The sequence below is a fragment of the Anarrhichthys ocellatus genome, unplaced genomic scaffold, assembly GCF_004355925.1.
Source record: "Anarrhichthys ocellatus isolate YVR2014 unplaced genomic scaffold, GSC_Weel_1.0 scaffold10, whole genome shotgun sequence".
Classification (NCBI taxonomy): Eukaryota; Metazoa; Chordata; class Actinopteri; order Perciformes; family Anarhichadidae; genus Anarrhichthys; species Anarrhichthys ocellatus.
Genome location: NW_022280040.1, coordinates 8,198,117 through 8,216,392, shown reverse-complemented (window position 1 = coordinate 8,216,392; position 18,276 = coordinate 8,198,117). Strand labels below are relative to the sequence as shown.

The window sequence follows — 18,276 nt, the reverse complement described above, 5'->3', positions numbered from 1 at the left end:
CTAGCAGGACGACAGCGAGAACAGCTGATCCCTGCAGAACCAGCCTGGACCTGACCCAGATGAGGACGCTCCACTGTAACCGGGGTCCCTGAGGTAATCTAGGCAGGACATTATCTGCTTCGCTGCTTCTCTGCAGCATCTGGAGGGATCCGCCACCTGCTCTGGAAGGCCTCACGCCTCTCCTCTGCCTCTTTATATTTCAGGTTTGTTTGTTTACTCTTCTCTGCATGACTCAGCAAACACCACACAGCCACTTAGACATATCAGATGTGTGCCTGAGAAGTCTCGATCTCATTGCCGTCTGTTTTTCTTGAACTTTGTCTCCTCACCATTGACTGTATATAAGGAGTGGACATCGTCACCGTGACGTCACCCATTGGTTTGTGGACTGCTGTTTCAAGGCCTCAAGCTCTGCATTTTGCCCGCCGCCATCTTGGTTTTTTGCAACCAGAAGAGGGTGAAACTAAATACAACCGAACGCTGAATAAAACATGTTTAGGGCGAGCAAAATATGTCAATTACTTTCATAAACTGAAAGCACACTGTGAAAGAGTTAAAGTTCTAACTCTCAGACCAGACAATGCTGTGCTATTGACCTGTCAATCACAAGGTAGCCCCGCCCTAAAGCATCCTCTGCTTTATGGTCTATGTGACTCTAAATGGACCATAATTTACTAAATGAGCATCATGCTGTATTGAAGAAGACTTGAAACTAGAGATTGAGACCATGAACTCATGTTTACAATGTTTACTGAGGTAATAAATCAAGAGAGAAGTAGAGTCATTTTCTTATAGACTTCTTTTTTCCCCCTGCTGGACATTAGAAAGAATGCAGGTTTAAGACACCTCCTCATTGTTTTCACTCTTCTGACCCGGAGGGTTACAGCTTGCTCCTCACTAACGCCATTAAATGATTCACACAAAGATGCTACGCTCCACTACTTATCTAATAGCAAACAAAAATGATTCCCCTCATTAAATGTTCCCCATGCATGATGTTTCTACACTTATTATATTCATGCCCGGGTCATTTCTAAATTGCCTGTGCTACTCGCCTCTGCATCTCAATGTTAGATTAATTAAGTGTGCCTTTGGCAACCAAGAAGGCTTTTTAAGTCTTTTATTCCGAGTGGAATAAGAGTTTTAAACTATATGAATTGGCCTGTAAGACCTGCTCTGTGTTACTTTTTATGTTTTATCTTAATTGTCTTTTGAACGCTGCTTTTAGTTTTTTATGGTGCCCTTTGTTTGATGGCGCTCTTTTACAATTCTTTGCTTTATGTTCTATTTTTGGTGTTTGTTTTGTTTCAGTAAGGTTTATTTTTTACCCTGGTGGGGAGCAATTATAAGGAGTTTTGAAGAAGATATTAAGTTCTCATTATGTCCTGGAGACCTTAAAAGCATTTTAGTAAACCAATCTGGTGCTAACAGGCATCGGGCAACTATGGTGATGTTTTCTTTTCATAGCAGAAAATAAACACGCACTGTCTGAAAAGAAAAAGGACTATTCAATCTGCTTTTGAAGGTTGATTTGCCTCTATTTTTATGTATATATTTGTGAGTTTGTGTATGTTTTATATTCATGATGCTTCATGGAGCAACATTGTTGCATTCTGCCAGAACATTTCAGCCACATTTCCATAATTCTAAATATATATCCGAGCTGAGACTTTCTATTATTTTCAGAAAAGACAAACGCGAGCAGAAAATTGTCGAGTCATCTGTAGTGCGCGCTCGTCTTCCTGCCTGAGGGTTAAACTTTAATGATGATGCTCCACTGACGGATGTGAGAAACACGCATTAAATATGCCAAAAAAAGTAGAGTGTGATGAAACAAACGTGTGTACAAACAGTGAGATTCACCACTTTCTAAAAGTATGGTTTAATAAGAGCAAGAAGATGCTGCTGCAGAAAAAGTCATGATGTGAATTTTGATTTATTCCTGTCTAAGAAAAACAATAAAAAATATGTATCAGGGGGCAGCAACGCTGAATCTATATGTAACCTGAAAACTAATTCTGGATGTTTTGATCCCATGTGATGCTGCTGCTGAATGATGAACAGTGTGATTAGGAAATCATATTGAATATGATAAGAAGCCTTGAAACAGGTCGGGTGGATCGATATCTGCACACCGAGCTGACAAAGTAGTGAAACAGCCTTAACTCTGCTTCCTTTACTGACGACTTCTCCTGTGAAGTGATCCATGTGTCTTTGTGAGTTTAGGTTATACTCCTTATCAGCCTGCAGGAAGCCTGAGTCCTTCTAAAATTAGAATAAAAGTAATTCCTCTGTGAGCTCTTGATGAGGAAAAATAGATGTGATTGCTGCTTAATCGGCCATTTTTAAACTGCATTTAAACTGCTGTCAATTACTCGTTTTATACAAACAAATGCACACACACACACACACACCAACTCTCACTTTTGTTTTCTAAATTCTAATCAAAGGTCGAAGGAGTTAGTTTGTCTTCTAACTTCCCTGGATGTCTTTTTTCCCGTCTTATCAAGAATAACGCACTCGGGGCCGAATATATGGACTAAAACTAAAACGAAACTTTACAATCAGGTCTCATCGTGTCGGTACAGAAGGTCCATTTAAGGGACGCACCATAACTCAAATGGCTCCCATAATAGACACTGGGAAGTCATTCAGCCTGACCCTATTCTTCAGATGTGGGTTTAATTACCCACGATGTGAGTGTAAGATCCCCCCACTTATCAAGCTAACAGCTCAGAAAAGGACAGTAAAGTACTTAGCACTTGTTTCCGTAGAGTGAGTCATGCCGGAGGTAAGCGGTGAGAGGAGAGAGTGAAACACGATGAACATGCCAGATTTGGTTTGAAACTCCAAGTCATGTAGATATGCCGACAATAAAAGAAGCTCAGAGTTGATACAAATTTTCAAATGCTAATTTGAGGATTTTTTGTCGGAGCAGTGACTCATTTCTTATATATTTTTTTGCCACTGATTTTGACCCTTATTTGTCGTTTCTCTGTCTCTTCTGAATGTTTTTAGTAAAACAAAAACAGAAAATGTAACATTGAATCTTTGTAATTAATAGTCTTCCATTAAGGAGCCACTAAGGATGCATCCTTTGATAGGTTTAAACCCCGCCTACGGACCCATCTCTTTTCTTCAAGAAGCTTTTAGGAATGCTTTTGCTTTTATTAATTTACCTACCTTGTCTTATTCATGTCTTTGTTTTTATTTGATTTGTTTTATTTATTTGTTTGCTCTTTGTGGAGCACTTTGGTCAACATTTATTGTGTTTAAATCTGAATAAATGTGATTTGATTTGACTTTCTTGTGAAATTGCAAAAAACATTAACCAGTATAGGCCTCAGCATCAAGGAGGCTCAATGTGAGTTATGTAGCTACAGTGCATTAATAATGCAGCAATTTGACTATTTATTTATCTATTTTTATCTTCTATTATTAGTGAAAGAAATTCTATTCTAGACTGATTTAAATGTATGAAATGCCCCCAAAAAAGTAGCGTTTTTTTTTCATTTTCTTTTGTTTTTGATTGAAGAACCTCTTCCTCCTCCCTTCTGATACCAAAACAACTCTCCTACTTATGAGTTATAAATGAGAAATGGATTGAGGAATCTGTGTTCACTGAAACTGAATGAGACCTTCTCAGGCAAGTCAGAAAAAAAAGTATGATTGAGTTTGCAGCTACCAGCCATTCGATTGATGTTCGGTCATAAAAGAGCATCTCTAATGAAACTTTGAACTACCTTTGTGTACATATGAAACAAGAAGGCCAATAAACCCACTGAAGCTTCACTGCTGCTTCTTACATAACTTCTTTCAGACTCTCTTCCAACATCTCAGAGATTATCTGTAAAAATAATTTAAAGGGAAAAGATTTGAACCTCCTTTCTATCTGAGTTAGGAATACAGTATGGAAAATGCCTGCAGTGTCCTCCAGTGACGTAATCTGACGTCGTTGGAGGGAAGGAAGACCTACAGAGTGCTACTTCAGCTACTTCAGCTTTAGCAGCTGTGGGGCGCCACGCCGCTGAAAAACATCCTCGTTCTCTTCGCTTGTGTTACGTTTCCAACAGTGAAAAAAGGCAAAATATGAGCTCAGAGGATGTTATGGACGAGGATTTATACAGTGTAGACTTTGGAGATTGAATTAAGGATTTATCCCAAAACAAAGTTGCTGATTGTTGGAACAGTGAAAAGACTAACCAAGATGAATGTGTGTTTTACAATAAGTTAACAAGACAATCGAGCCTGTTTTAGTTCGGTGAAAGAGAGGAAATTGAAGAATTTGTTTACGCAAACTGCACACTGGCACACATAAGTATAGCCGTCACAGCTCCGCAACAGGAAACAGTAGCTTTCTCAATCAAGGACGCGCTGGGGAATTTATTTCTCAAGTGGACTACATTTACCATCAGCACCGATTGTGCATTGGTGAAAATGTACCCTTTAAAGTTGAATACTTTTCTACGTATTCTTCAGCCCTTATCGTCCACATGTTGATTGTTAAGTACTGGCTGAGGCAAAGCGTGTTACAAATATAACAGAAGATGCATCTCGGCTCATACCATTTAACTATATGGATTATAATGTTCATAACATCCCACAATAGTTACACCACATGTGTACGAATGATGCATTGCACAGCATATGAATTATGTATCCATTTGTGCAATTCTGTCATGCTGACACTTACGCTGTTGTTTCAGTGACATCCAGACCAACAAACATGCAGACGCTCATACAAGCCGATAGTTGAGGACATGCTTAGTGTTTACAATTTGCTCTTTGCGTGATGTTTTATTCATGGAGGCAGAAATATATCCATTCATGAGCTATCTTATTCCTCTGTAAGTCTCCTGTGCAGGTCTGGCTTGGCCTAGATAACAGGAAACCTGCCTGGAGGGGAGACACAACACCGCAGGACGTAATAGAAGCTATCATAATGCTTTGCAGGAGACACGTCCGGGAGCTCACACTGTGGCGGAGTGGCAGAAACACCTCTCAAATAGGGGCGTGAAGAAGAAATGTCGATGTGTCGTGATGCAACAGTTGAAGCTTTTTAAAAAGGCAACATCTGAAATGTTTGAATTGATGTGAATAAAATGCTACTATTTAGACAGATAAGTAAATGTGTTGTAAAAGCCCTCAGCAGAATTGAGCAGGTGTCTGTGCTTCCTCCTGCAGAGATAAACAAGAGGAAAGTGTGTTGACAATATTATTTAGACACAATGAGAGGATTTTGGAGGATAGTGAAAGTCATTCTTTCACTTAGTGACTTACTGTAGTGTAAGACTTGAATGTGTTTAATTATTGACGACTGAATCAGTTCTAAGATTTGCAGAGCTTTTTTTTTGTGGGGCAAAACAATGACTGCATTGAATCACTGCAGCAGAATCAAACTATTGGATTGATTTGCTTCCCCCCTTCCTCTCAGTAACTAACGCTGATGAATTCACACCTTGAGCCTGTTTAATGACAGCTCTGTGATACAAGCAAACACTGGCTGCAGTGACCCGGACTATGCATACTGTTTCTAAATTGTCTCGCAACCTAGAAAAACCATTAAAACCTCCCACTGGCTCTTTATCTTCCTCCGCTTTATGAGCTGCACAGATTGGACAGGTGACAGGAAAATCAATACGTGATAACAGCTTTTCAATACATGATGAAATGTATTCTCTTAATTGCTCCGATCACTTTGCCTTATTAAAAGTTTACCCACCTAGTTCTGCATTCAATATTCATCATTTCACCACATTAAACTCTACTGATTCTGATCTAAAATGTCAGCTTGTTTAATGACTCTGGGACTTAACGGTCTTTACCCAGACTTAATGGCCCACGCTCATATATTTTATAGACCTACAATATTGCACTGACGAAACCTGTGGTCTGTCAAAGAGAACACATGTGGATCAGAATGAAGCGAATTCATGAGATGTTAGAAAGCCAGTACTGAAGCCAGCACTTAAAATAACAGAGATTTAGATAAGTCCTGGAATAGTGCAGAAGAAGTCAGATGAGGTTTGTGGAGCAGTACTTTTTGACTGTGAGCTCCTCAAAGACTAAACTGATAGAAGGTTCAAATTACTCCCGTATAAATACACACAACAGGCCTCAGAACACAAACACAATGCAACCCACGCCACAACTGTTTACTCATGTTTGTGTTTCCTGCAGCGCAGCAATAATCTGAAGTTAAACCTGCCTCTTGGAGGATTAATTCACCCTAAATCCTCTTCTAGTCCTGTCAGTGGCCCTATTCATTTCCTGCAAAATCAGATTTGACAAATCCAGGAGTATTTATGAATCAAGGCCTACAAAAGCCGATTTGAGTTTGTCCAGCAATAAGGAGGGCACTTAAGTGTAGCGTTGTACTTGACATACTGTAATGTAAACTGTGGTTATCCTAATTATGTGTCCCATCTTGGTCGCATAGCCTATAGCAGTTTAAAGCCCGCTGCAGCAAAAAAGGAAATTGTTATTTCTGCCCCTCCAAGTGGACATATGGATGGAGTTGAGATACTTTATCTGTGTTAGATTGTTACAGTGCATCCTTCCCAGGGACCTGCATGTAGCTACTTACATTTACTCCTCAGCTGAGACGGCTTGAAGATTGTTGAACTCAACACAAAGAGCACCTTGTGATCAAACGACCTGTGTGTCATTTCCAATCCTTGTTCTTGAATTGTTGATCGCATCACGTTTTTTTTTTTTTTTTTTTTTTTAAAGAAGCATTACATACAGATCAGGTAACCTTCAGATAACATTGATAAAGAATGCCTTCTCTAATGAGCTATTTGGCCAGCCTTACAAAATAACACGTCAGCCACAGGTGCATATGTCTGTCACCTTGTTCTTTATTGTAAATACAGAAACGTGTCACTTATCCACTCATATTATATATACCTGCAGAGGGGAAATGTCTGTTCATCCTCGTTGGTACAGAAAACAAAAACGCATTGAACTCCCCCAAGAATCAAAACTCCCCTCGTCCACCCAGCATCATCTAGTCAAAAAAACGATAACATCCAAAAAAATACGTGACACTGCCACCAGCAAAAGTATAATGAAATAGAAAAAAAGAAAGAAACACAAAAACAACAAACCTGAGAGCTCAGCTGCAAGAAAAGTATCACGTTAAAACGCCATCGGGCTTTAAAAACGACTCCTTTTTTTATAAAGAAAAGTAAAAGCAAAGGGTTTGATCGGTGAGATTCACCGACACATCAAAATCACAAAACTCGGAGGCAACAAACAACACTGCAAAATGCAAACCAAAGCATAGCAACAGCAAAAGTCGACAGAAACAAAAAAATAAAAATGTTTCAAAACCACCAATAGATTGTTTGAAAAATCTCAATACCGACAAAAGCTGCTTGGTTTCGACCCTCGAAACAAAACTGCAAGCAAGTAAAGGCGTTCGCAAGACCGACACCGCACCGATTACCCTCTTGGCACTCTCGGTCAGAATAACTGCATGCTAAAAACTTGAAGCCTGGACGTGAAAAACGCTCAAAACCACCATGTCAACGCTCAATTCAAACACCAGCAAAAGGAGGAAAAACAAAAAAAAGGGGGCAATTAAAAAGACAAAAAATGCTTACAAAAAAGCCATTGAAAATGTACTCACCGAGCGGGAGTAAAATGTTGCAATAAAAATGTGATATGGCTCAAAATACAGTATGGCGGTGCAAGCCGTAATGCTGTGCCTTTTCTCTAGATCTCTGCCTCCAGTTCTGTCATGTGACTCATTCAGCCCCGACTTCCAGCAATGAGAGACCAGTGTTGAACAGCTGATGCTGAATGCTCTCCTAATGGCTTGGCTCTCTCCAAAAGTAAAAAGAGGTAGTCCTTATCATCCCACAGTTATGACTGAGCTGGTTGTGTGTTTTTCTTTGGCTTTTTCTTCTTCTTCTTGTTTTTTTTCTGTTTTAAAGATGCAGAGCTCACTCGGTGTCAGCGCCGCGGCGAGATCCGGACATGCTTTCACTCCATCCAGTATAGAAGCACGGGCTGTTACGCACCGCATGTTTCTGCTCTCTGACGGGAATGGAGGGACAGGCGTTGCGCGTTATTACAGCGGGGCTGGTCAACGTGTGCAGCACATTCAGGACAAACACACATCAGTATCGTATCAATATAACTGCGCAGCTCATGGTAGTAGTACAGGGCGAATATGACGAAGAAGCAACGTAGTTTTAATCAGCCCAGCCCTGTTCCATGGTGCTGAAACTGAATGAATTCAAGCAAACACAAGTATCATACTAATAACGTCAATGATCGCTGTCCTTGGTTATTGAAACAGAATGCAATACATTAAGTACAAAAGTATTAAACTAGTACTATCATTGACTCTGTCCATGGTGCCAAAGCGTTGGGGGTGTATTTCAGTTTAGAAAGAAACATTAGAATCAATAGAAGTGTCCCAATTACATACTCCTAACATATTCCAATCAGGTTTTCAGATTGTAGTAATATAAATCAAGTGTACTCAAAAAGTCAGAAAGCAAATTTAAAAACGTTTGATTTATAAAATGGGCTGTTGATGGACACTATCTTCCCTTGATGCATCACGTAAAGAAAATGGAGGAGAGGCTCGTGGCTGAACATTTCTTTTAAAAACGATTGCTTCAGTGAAACCGTTTTGTAAAATAATCCAGAAATCACCTCAATAAATATCAAATCTTTGGAAAACCACTTTGCTCTCTCTTAGTGAAGTTGAATTAATAAATGGAATACCAGCTTTACTGAAATATCCCACAGTCCTGTTCATGGTGCAGAACATTGAAGTCAAACCATGCTTTAACTACGATGTGATGTCTGTTATATCGGGTATGTTAATCCTCACTTCTGCAAAGTGGTGAGCCTACTATAAATGGAGATTTATTAGTGAATAGTGACTGATTTCTGACACATATTCCTGACAACACCTAGTCCCGTCCATTAGCACCAACAAACAGTCGGCAGTGCCTGAAATGTATTCACTATTCACTGCATAGTTCATTTTATGTAGAGGACTTTATAATGTGTTGAAAGGCAAAATAAAAGAAATGAGTTTGGAAGCTACTCAGGTCTTTTGTATCATCTGGGAGTTGATTAAATGCAGCTTTTTTTTCTGTCTGCATCATGCATAACGCTAGCTTTCTCATGGTCTGTGAACACTGGTTGTACATTACTGACGCTGCATTATGATATATATTAAGTGTGCTATATAAGGTATAAACCACATGTTTTTATTAGACATTCGGACATTACAAATCAAAAACACACTATAGTGAACTGTATATCAAATGGTGAACAATTTTGGACATGACGTACTGTCCTGTCCATGGTTCAAACATAGGGATTGTTGCATGATCTAGAACAAACAAACAATAGAATCGTATTCTTAACATCAACCCGCTCTGAAACTGAGGGAGTGTAGTACATTTATCAGTATCACAAGGGTATAAAATCACCCTGCCATGTCCATGGTGCTTAAATTAGGAGAACTTACTGCATTTAGGACTAACAGCAGTATTATACCTGTCCATGGTGCTGAAAGGGAAAGCATGTGTAGCATTATATAGAACTAAAGAACGACAGCGTAATTCCCTCAATGTTGTCCGGCTCTGTCCATGGTGCTGAAACTGAGTGGCTTTCACCATAACTCAATAAACCTTCAAGCATGAAACACAGAGAGACAGAGCATGTATGTATTTATTTATGGCCCAGAACCCAACGAGGTGACTCTCATGGTCGGTTTTAATGGCATCTTGATTCTTGGCACCAACATGATTTCCTGCAAAAAGAACAAAAACAACTCTCTCTTTTTCTCATTTGTTAGATAGATATACCTGGAAAATGTAGGTTATTGCTGATTGTGCCAGACAGGAGAGTAATAATGTGTTATTGATGCATTAGCGTCTGACTGCAGTTGTCAGACGGAATTCAGTCTAAGTTCATGTAACACACAGCGCTGGAGACAACTGTCACCATTCATTCATCATAACCGTGGTTGGTGCACTGTTTCCACCTTAAGCACTGTCTAATTTAATTTACTTTTCAGATCACATCCAAGCCTTTGGGAGGCACATTGTGAAACGCTTCCCAGCCTCTAAAGAATGCATTGGGTGTCCAAGAACTTTTGCATTTTCCTCTTCTTTCATTTAGCCATCGGAGCCTGTTGAGTCGCTTTGGCAACATACTGTACAGCACTGTTTTTAAAAAATCTGCAGGACATGTCAGGCCATAATTATCGAAGCCCAGGGGTGTTTATGACCTAGCTCACTGTCAGTGAGGTGATTCAGAAAGCTGCAGAGGTCTAACTTAACAAGACCCGGATAGTAGCTAAATAGATAGATAGGCGTCAACACATTGGCAGTGCAGAGGTTACAACGAAAAATGCAATTAGACCACAGCCAGCTTAATTCCTTGTAATCCAATTCCACACTCTATAATAAACTATGACTAATGCATGACATCGTTATTGACAAACAGTCCAAAAAATCAACCTCTCTTTAACGGACGCCGTGGGAGATATACAGGTGAATAAAGAATTTATGTCTCAGCCCACATGATTTATACATGTGTGACCGTAAACACGGGAGATGCTGTCAGGTTGGCTGCAGTGCACACTCAGGTTTCAGCTCTGTGCTTTTTATCAGCCATCCCGAGGCATCAGAAAGAGACTCGCAAGGTTAAAGGCATTGCCTTTATGAATATCTGAAATAAGAAATATCAATCATATCAACCTTCTGACATGGTGGGGCTCTTCGTATGCATCAGCAGCCCCTGCGCGGCCAAACACACAACGAAAACACTATTTCTGTGCTAACCCCGAATCTTGCCATCGGTAGTTTTAAAAATTAAATATGGCAGCTTAGCAGAATCATAATTCATTGCCTAGTATTCCCGTTAGTGTAGCACTGTGCAAGGACCACTCATTGCCTTTGGCCATAAAGAGCCAATCAGAGGCAGAGCTCACAACTTGTGGGCCTTTGGGCCTTTCCACACATCCAAAATGTTTCCTCTCGAGGTGCATTCATCAATATTTGTTAGTAGATTATTTATCCACTGGAATTAAGTGCAACTTGCAGCAATTCGGAAAAGAAAGAAACTTTAGAAAGCAATGATTTTCAGTTCTATTTCGTGTGATGCTAAGGTGTTGTATGAAGGACCAATGATCCCTCTCAGTGATAAATGATATCCCACTGTGAAGGGGATATCATCATTTAAACAAGAATACATCATATCCCCCTTTTTGTGTGCTATTTCGTGTTAAATTGGATGAGCTTTCTAGTCCTAGGATATAAAGCCCACTGCAGTGTGTGGCAGTAGTGCACAGGATCCGGTGACAGTACAAACAAAAAACTATGGACTGAATTATTTTCCTTTATTAAAGCAATGAGAGGATTTGTATTCTTTAATTACCATTTTGTCAAGGAGCCTGCAGAAATGGTGTGGGATATTTTAATCAAAAATAAATGGAGTGTGCACTGCACACATAACTGTAATGGGATTTAATGCTCATTACAATAAATGGGTTACATTTACAAATCTAAAGCTTGAGGTGGAAGGATTATATAAAATAGTTCAAAATGAAAATATACTTGAAAGCCTTTTTTTTTGCAAAGCCTGTGTTTGCTAATATCATTACTGAAAATACAGGTTTAGTAAAATCATTCCGGGGAAGTCTTTTATTTACCGTCGTGCATGTTTTAAAGGTTGGACAAGTGCTCGTGTGGGCTGGGTCAGTTATGAAAATGTCAACCAATGCATTTTGGGTACCAGGCTCAATTAAATGAATTTCCCAGGTCTTTGTGCGGCACCTTCATTTTCATTCTTCTCTTTGTCCCTTTGTCAACGGGTCACTGTCCGAGCGGACTGACCCACAGCAGCCTGTTGGGACAGAAGGCAGACTTACTGACATGAACACCACTCATCCTGCAGAATATATTCATGGTTGACCCGTAGAGGTCTAAAAAAAAACCTAAAAAACATTAGACTCTGGTAGCATCCAACACTTTGGGTTTGAAGCCATAGATTTACTTCAGTTAATTTGGAGATAAATGGTTCATTTTTCAACTTGTCTTAAGGGGCCAATGTGTAGCTTTTAGGGGGATTTATTGGCAGAAATGGAATAAAATATGGATAAGTATGCTTTCTTTAGTGTTTAATCTAGAATAACAATCGTGTTTTTGTTGCCTTAAAATGAGCTATTTATATCTACACATTGACCGGGTCCTCTTCACATAGGCCGCCATCTTTCTACATCAGCCACCGTAGCCTATAGTTCTGCTACACTTTCAGCACACAGGACTTTGTGTTGGTTGCAATCTGTAACAACACCGCTGGAAGACGCCCAAATCCCACAGACTCAACCTTTAAAACTGTAATCCTTAAATACAAAATCATACCAAAATCAAACATTTTAAAAGTTTTTAATTCATCTCATTGTCATCAGCCTCGCTAGTTACTGTTCACTCTCTTTACACTCTTTCAGAGCTGCATTTAATCACTGTTAATGCAAACCTAACATTTCCTACTGCGACTGCTTCACAATTAAATCGTTCGGCTGGTCAAACAACGGGTGGCTTTTATTGTGAAGCAGTACGTCGATTGCAATTCCTCAGCTAATGAACTAACAGTCGACTTTTTCTCCCTTTCAGAGCAGAACACACAATTTGGATTGTTGTCTGTGATTGTCATTAGTGTGCGGATACTACGAAGGGCTTTGCGTACTCCATCAGAGAGAGAAGCAAAGCGAAACTTGAGAGCTAAATTATTCTTTACGTGCCAGCATGTTCCACTATCTCTGATCCTCTGTCGAACCTTAAGTGAGATCCAGACTTACAGTCTTGTGAAAAAAGCTTCTCATTATAATAAGATACTGCTGCAGCTCTGTACATTTGTAACTTTATTTATCAAAAAGGGATCTATGTAGTTATAAAGTAGATGTTAGAGCCAGGACACAATTTAAATGAGATAAACTGCCTTTCTGGTGCACAAATGAAAGTCGAAGAGAGTGTCACCAAAGTCACAAACTGAGATAGATGCATCAGCATTCGGAGATATACGAAACATAAGCTCTGAGCTCCATTAATCCACAATATTTTCCTCAAGTCAGGTACATAGAGTAAAGCCTTTTATGTGTAACTTGGCGGTGGTAATGTTATATCATGCTGATTAGTAAAATCTCAGGGGATATATTTTCAGGTCAAGATTTGTACTACATAAGTCCAAGATCATTTTTATGTGAAAACGAACCTGAGACTCAGAAAGTCTGATTTCATCTTACGTTTAATATTCTTACTATGGATGAATGACTTTGACTTTGCTTAATTGAGGAATCTTTGGTTTGATATTTGTGAGAGGGAAAGTGGACATTGTTTTTGTAAACATTCTGTATGTCATCTTCAAACCGCACTGTTTAAGTGTTTCTCATCAATTTTACACAGGCAAAGTCTGTTTACTGTCTTTGTAAGTATGATTGCATATCTGAAAAAAAGGTTTAAAAGGAGCCTTTTGTGGCTCCAGAGGGAGCTGCATGAATTCTGATAACTTGCCTCAAGTGATGTCATTTGAGGCTCAAGAGGACGATTTCTAAAATGAAAAGAAATCTGGAGGTGTGGAGTTAAAAGAGTGGAGTTCACCAGACTTCCTCATTTCTGCTTGAGGCTATAGAGGCTCGAGGCTACATTAACCGCTACGAGCACAATACACCTGCATCTCCTTCCGGACTGTCGCCAGTCGAGATGGGGAATGTAGGCGCCAGGTTTTGACGAGGAAGAACAACGTGTGGAATAAAGACGACATTGTTCTTGTTCTTTTTGTAACTGTTCATTGTGAGTCTGACAAGGTTTCAGGACTGCCATGCTTAAATGGTGGACTCTTAATGAGCAGGATAAACTGCTCTCACATTTTCTCATCCGTCTCTCTAATCTGTACATTGGTGGTGGAAAGTGCAAAAATTATTATTCCCTATTAGTCAGATCACACACAATTATGTGAATAAGAGTCAGGCTGAAGAACGTCTCCATGTATTTATCTTTACATTTAATGAATGGTCACAGTTTCACCACCAGATTGAAATGATGGTTGTCGAGATGCCAGTGGGGCCGCGGACATCCCAGATTAATATTCCTTTTGAGAGGCCCAGATCTTTTTTGTACCTATGCCCCTGTGGACTGCATTCAATTGTTTGTTTGTTTGCTCATTTGCTATTTATGTACCGGAGTTGAATAGTCAAAGTCGTTCTCATCAAAACAACAGTCAACAGTTGTTGTAATTCTCATGCAAACCGAGGCGCTCTCTCCGCTGAGTCGTCTGGCTGTGAAATAAGACCCACTTACAAGGCGTTCTGCATTCACTCACACTGTTTTCCCTACCATCCGAGTATGCTCATTTTGATGTCTTGACAGGAGGTAAACAAAATTATGAATTGACAGGTCAAAGGTTCAGACACACTCAGACAGTCAAATAGCCGGCCCAGCCAGACGTGTGCGGACGCACACACCACCGCGCGCTAAACTTGTTCCTCACAGCGCGCCGCGGTCTCATCTTACAAAGCATTTACGCTTCCAATTAAAGTTTAGAGAAAGAGGAGTCTTGAACAAAATGTTCGCCTCCGCATTGAATTAATTGTGCTCGGTCGGTGACAAGGAGCTCACATCGTTACATTCTGATGAACAAAATAATTGGCTTTGAGAGAGGGAGGTAAACAGCTCCAATTCAACTGAAACACAAAAAGGGAGGAAGCAGAAGGAGAGAGGTCCCCTCTCAACAGACGCACAAACATCTGATGGACTTACCTTGTTAACAGTAGTCAGATTAATTGTCACAGCACATGGGGACATTCTCATTTCCGTGTGATTGCCACCGGCCCCATACACAGGCTGAGGCACGGTGACCTTTACACCACAAAGTAGCGGGACTCTCCTGGCCGCTGCACGGCCAGCAGCATTGTGGGACTGAGACTGGCTGATTGTGCTGCACTGAGCCCCTCTGGATTAATTAACTAACATAAGAACATGACAGTTCATTTGTTTGCATGCAGCGTTCCTGTTCTTCCCCATCCTCTCTCTCTCTACTGCATTGCACATTAGGAGCATATGTGTGGAAGGAGACAGGATTGCTTCAGATGTCTGATGTTGGACATATCACTGGACTTTTCCCACAGATGCTGAGCCATTTAAGTACTTTGTTCGATCACGGGAGCATGAAATTGGTCCAACTGTGACTGTTGGGACTAAATTGCGTGTGGCCAAAGACTATATCAGATAACTGTTTTTTAATGTGTTACTCAAAAATCTCTTTACTTGTAGCATATGTCTTCGTGCATGGTTGCTCCTCAAATTTCCCCCAGAGTTGATACTCGGAATGCTAACGTTCTTAAAGGCCAGCTTCACATTATGAGAAACGGAGTCCTGCATGACTGCATATAACATTTTCAGCCAAAGTTATATACGTTTTTTTATTTCACAAGACAACTAATTTAGTCATGCATATTTAATGATAGAGACATAAAGATTTCAAACCACATTTAGAGATATCTGCACCTAAATAAATATGACAAAAACACACAGTACTTTGATGAAAAATGTAAATAATTCACTTCAGTCATATAAATACTTTTAGATGAGAAAATATGGTAAAGAAAATGTATATACAGTATATATACAGTGTACATATATATATATGTATATATCTATGATGGACATGATCGCTGCCTCCTCTCCTTCTTTGCTCTTTACTGAGTGCCCATAACAGTAAAGAAGCTGCTACGACTGAACACACTGCACAAAGTGAGATTATGTAATGGCTATAGTGACATTATTTGTCAGCAGTGGGAGAAAAAAAAAGGATTTTCAAGGCCATTTATGAAATGTACGCAGAATGATTTGGTATTCAATAACTGTATGTTTCTCATTTCTATGTCTGCTTGCAACTGTGTTTGATTTTGATATATTAAAGACCTCTGCATAAGTATTCGTCACCTCTGATTTGCTACCTCTGATGCCTCTGTGTTGTTGAAAATGAAAAATGAAGTCGGCTGAAAAAACAAGAGTCAGGAATTGTCCCCCAGTCGTCAGACTTAAAAGCAAATATAAATGCCTGTCCACCGTTTGAGTGTGAAAGTACACTGGCTGCTTTAGCCACAGGGTACATTGTACAGGGTACGCTGTACAAGTTATTGTGTGTTTTATTACTAACAACAAATCTAATATGGCGTGTCATCTTATTAGCCTACCTGATCTCACGGGAAGGCGTATAAATAGCATGACATTTCAGGGACATTCCCCGTGTTATCACAAGACATTTTAGGCTTTTGACATCGTCATTTTACACCACATCTAACCGTAGAACAGCCGCGGTTAGGTTCCGGCAACAAAACCACATCGTTAGGCTTAAACTATTCTGTAAACTAAGTTAAACACAAACAATGTAACATAACATAAGTACGGTAAACACGTGACAAACTCACAAACATCACCAACGTAACTTCAAAATAACACTTTGGGACACGAACACTGGCCTCTTGGTTGCAAGTCCTGTGTTTGTTTGACCCATCAACTTCCATGCATTCCCACCATAATCTCTTTTTATACTGCATCACTTGCTCTGGTAGTATGCATATCAGTTTACATGGCAGTTAGTACACACTACATGCCGTAAAACGACACGCAAAATGATGATTGCTTGTCATTCATACAGAACGCCGGGCTGGATTAGCACACAAGCTAGCATGTGCACATGAATAACAACAGCCTGATGGATAATTAAATAACTGTTCGTTCACTTAAATTTAACCTGGTTTTAAAGCTACGGTTGATGTTGATGAATGAAGGCTACCGCTTAAAGACAAGAAAGGACACTGTGGTATATAATCTAAATGAGGAAACAAAATACTTCATTAGACTGATTAGTCTTAATTTCATAGTTGAGTGAGGCTTCACTCACGCCAGTTGTGTTTTTGAGGAATCCATTTTAAGTATATATGTCTTGCTTATTATCTATATGCTGTACAATATAGCAGGCATTGAATGTTTGTTTCCGTGTCGGGTCGTCTCATGTCCCAAACTCATTTCTGATGTTGTCTTTGTATTCAACATTTTACATTTCAAAGCTTTGCTTGATTTAGCTTTGCTAATGGATACTTTATTATTTTTTCCTCACATCTGCCAAGTTCCTCTCATCATATTCCCTACTTTTAATGTAATACCGATAATAAAAATGCAGGTACTGAAAATATTGATTATTTTAATGTTATACAAAATTCATTCTATTGATGTTGTGACTGTATTGTTGCCGAGTCGAAGCACCGATAGAGCCCAACGGTTGACATCTATTAGCAAAACAAGCCCTCAGGTAGGGAGTCATAATGAGATTGTTCTTTGTACTCACGAAGCCAAGGTGAAATGTAAGGGTAAGCTAATCAATTATGCAAACCCGTTATACATAATGCTGAACAAGCCTCTCTCAGACTGTTTTAGGATTGCACTGGATGTGATTTAACAGTTGTTACAAGGCTGAGCTACTGTACTGTTTGAACATTTACATACGTGTGTTCCTACTGTGTATAGTGTTGATATGTTGGCTTATTTTTCTAACTTTAATAGACTTAATGTTGAGTAAATGTGATTCTTTTATGGTACGTCTTAGCAATAGGAACAGAATATATTGTTAGGCATTTAAATGGTGGACCTTTGTGCTTGTGTGTCGGCTACATGTTCTCTTGCTTTAGCCGAACTACAGAGTTTTTGGTTCAGTTTGGAGCACAGGTGCTTCTGGAAGTTGGCGGCAGAAGCCGTGTGGACATCATTCTTAATCAGATTCTGCAGAAGCTGATAGTGAAAAGAGGCCAGTAGCACTTTGGCAACCGTGCAGGTCTTTCTTATGCACATTTTCCTGGAAGCAGAGGGCAAGAAAAGAGTCTACGGGAGCTTGCCTGCTATTGTTCCTTCCCATTGAACCTTGCAGTGGTAGTGAATGGCTTTTTTTCTGGTGCCTTTTGGCTCATGAGGCTTGCAGCTATAGCTGACGAGCTTCCAGCTCCAGCTGTGTGCCACGAGCCTCTTGGCTCTAAAAATGCACTCTGCTCATCGTGCTGCTGCAAGAAAACTTAGACCTGTCGGATCAGCTTGTTCTGACATGATTTCAATTTCACAACCTGTAGACTTTCAAGATATTGCAATATCATAGGCTCTGTGGGGGGTAAGGATAGCAGTAGAACATAAAGTAGCTCAATTACAGAAAGTATGGGGTGTAATTATGAGAACTTGCTGAATTGAT

At 39.8% G+C, this 18,276-nt stretch overlaps 1 protein-coding gene across 4 annotated transcripts in view; it reads right to left on the bottom strand.

Moving 5' to 3' along the window:
- ralyl (RALY RNA binding protein like) overlaps positions 1 to 8,022 on the bottom strand; it is an 85,832-nt gene extending 77,810 nt beyond the window's left edge. Inside the window, exons 1-2 of one of the 4 annotated variants that reach the window (XM_031850333.1) lie at positions 7,110 to 8,020; positions 6,910 to 7,009 (exon numbers count right to left, since the gene is read on the bottom strand). The gene's annotated coding sequence lies outside the window, so the exon portion shown is untranslated. Of the gene's footprint in view, positions 1 to 6,909 lie in introns of all 4 variants that reach the window. The other 3 variants (XM_031850335.1, XM_031850332.1, XM_031850334.1) reach the window with 3 other exon arrangements.
- Between the last annotated feature and the right edge of the window lie 10,254 nt (positions 8,023 to 18,276).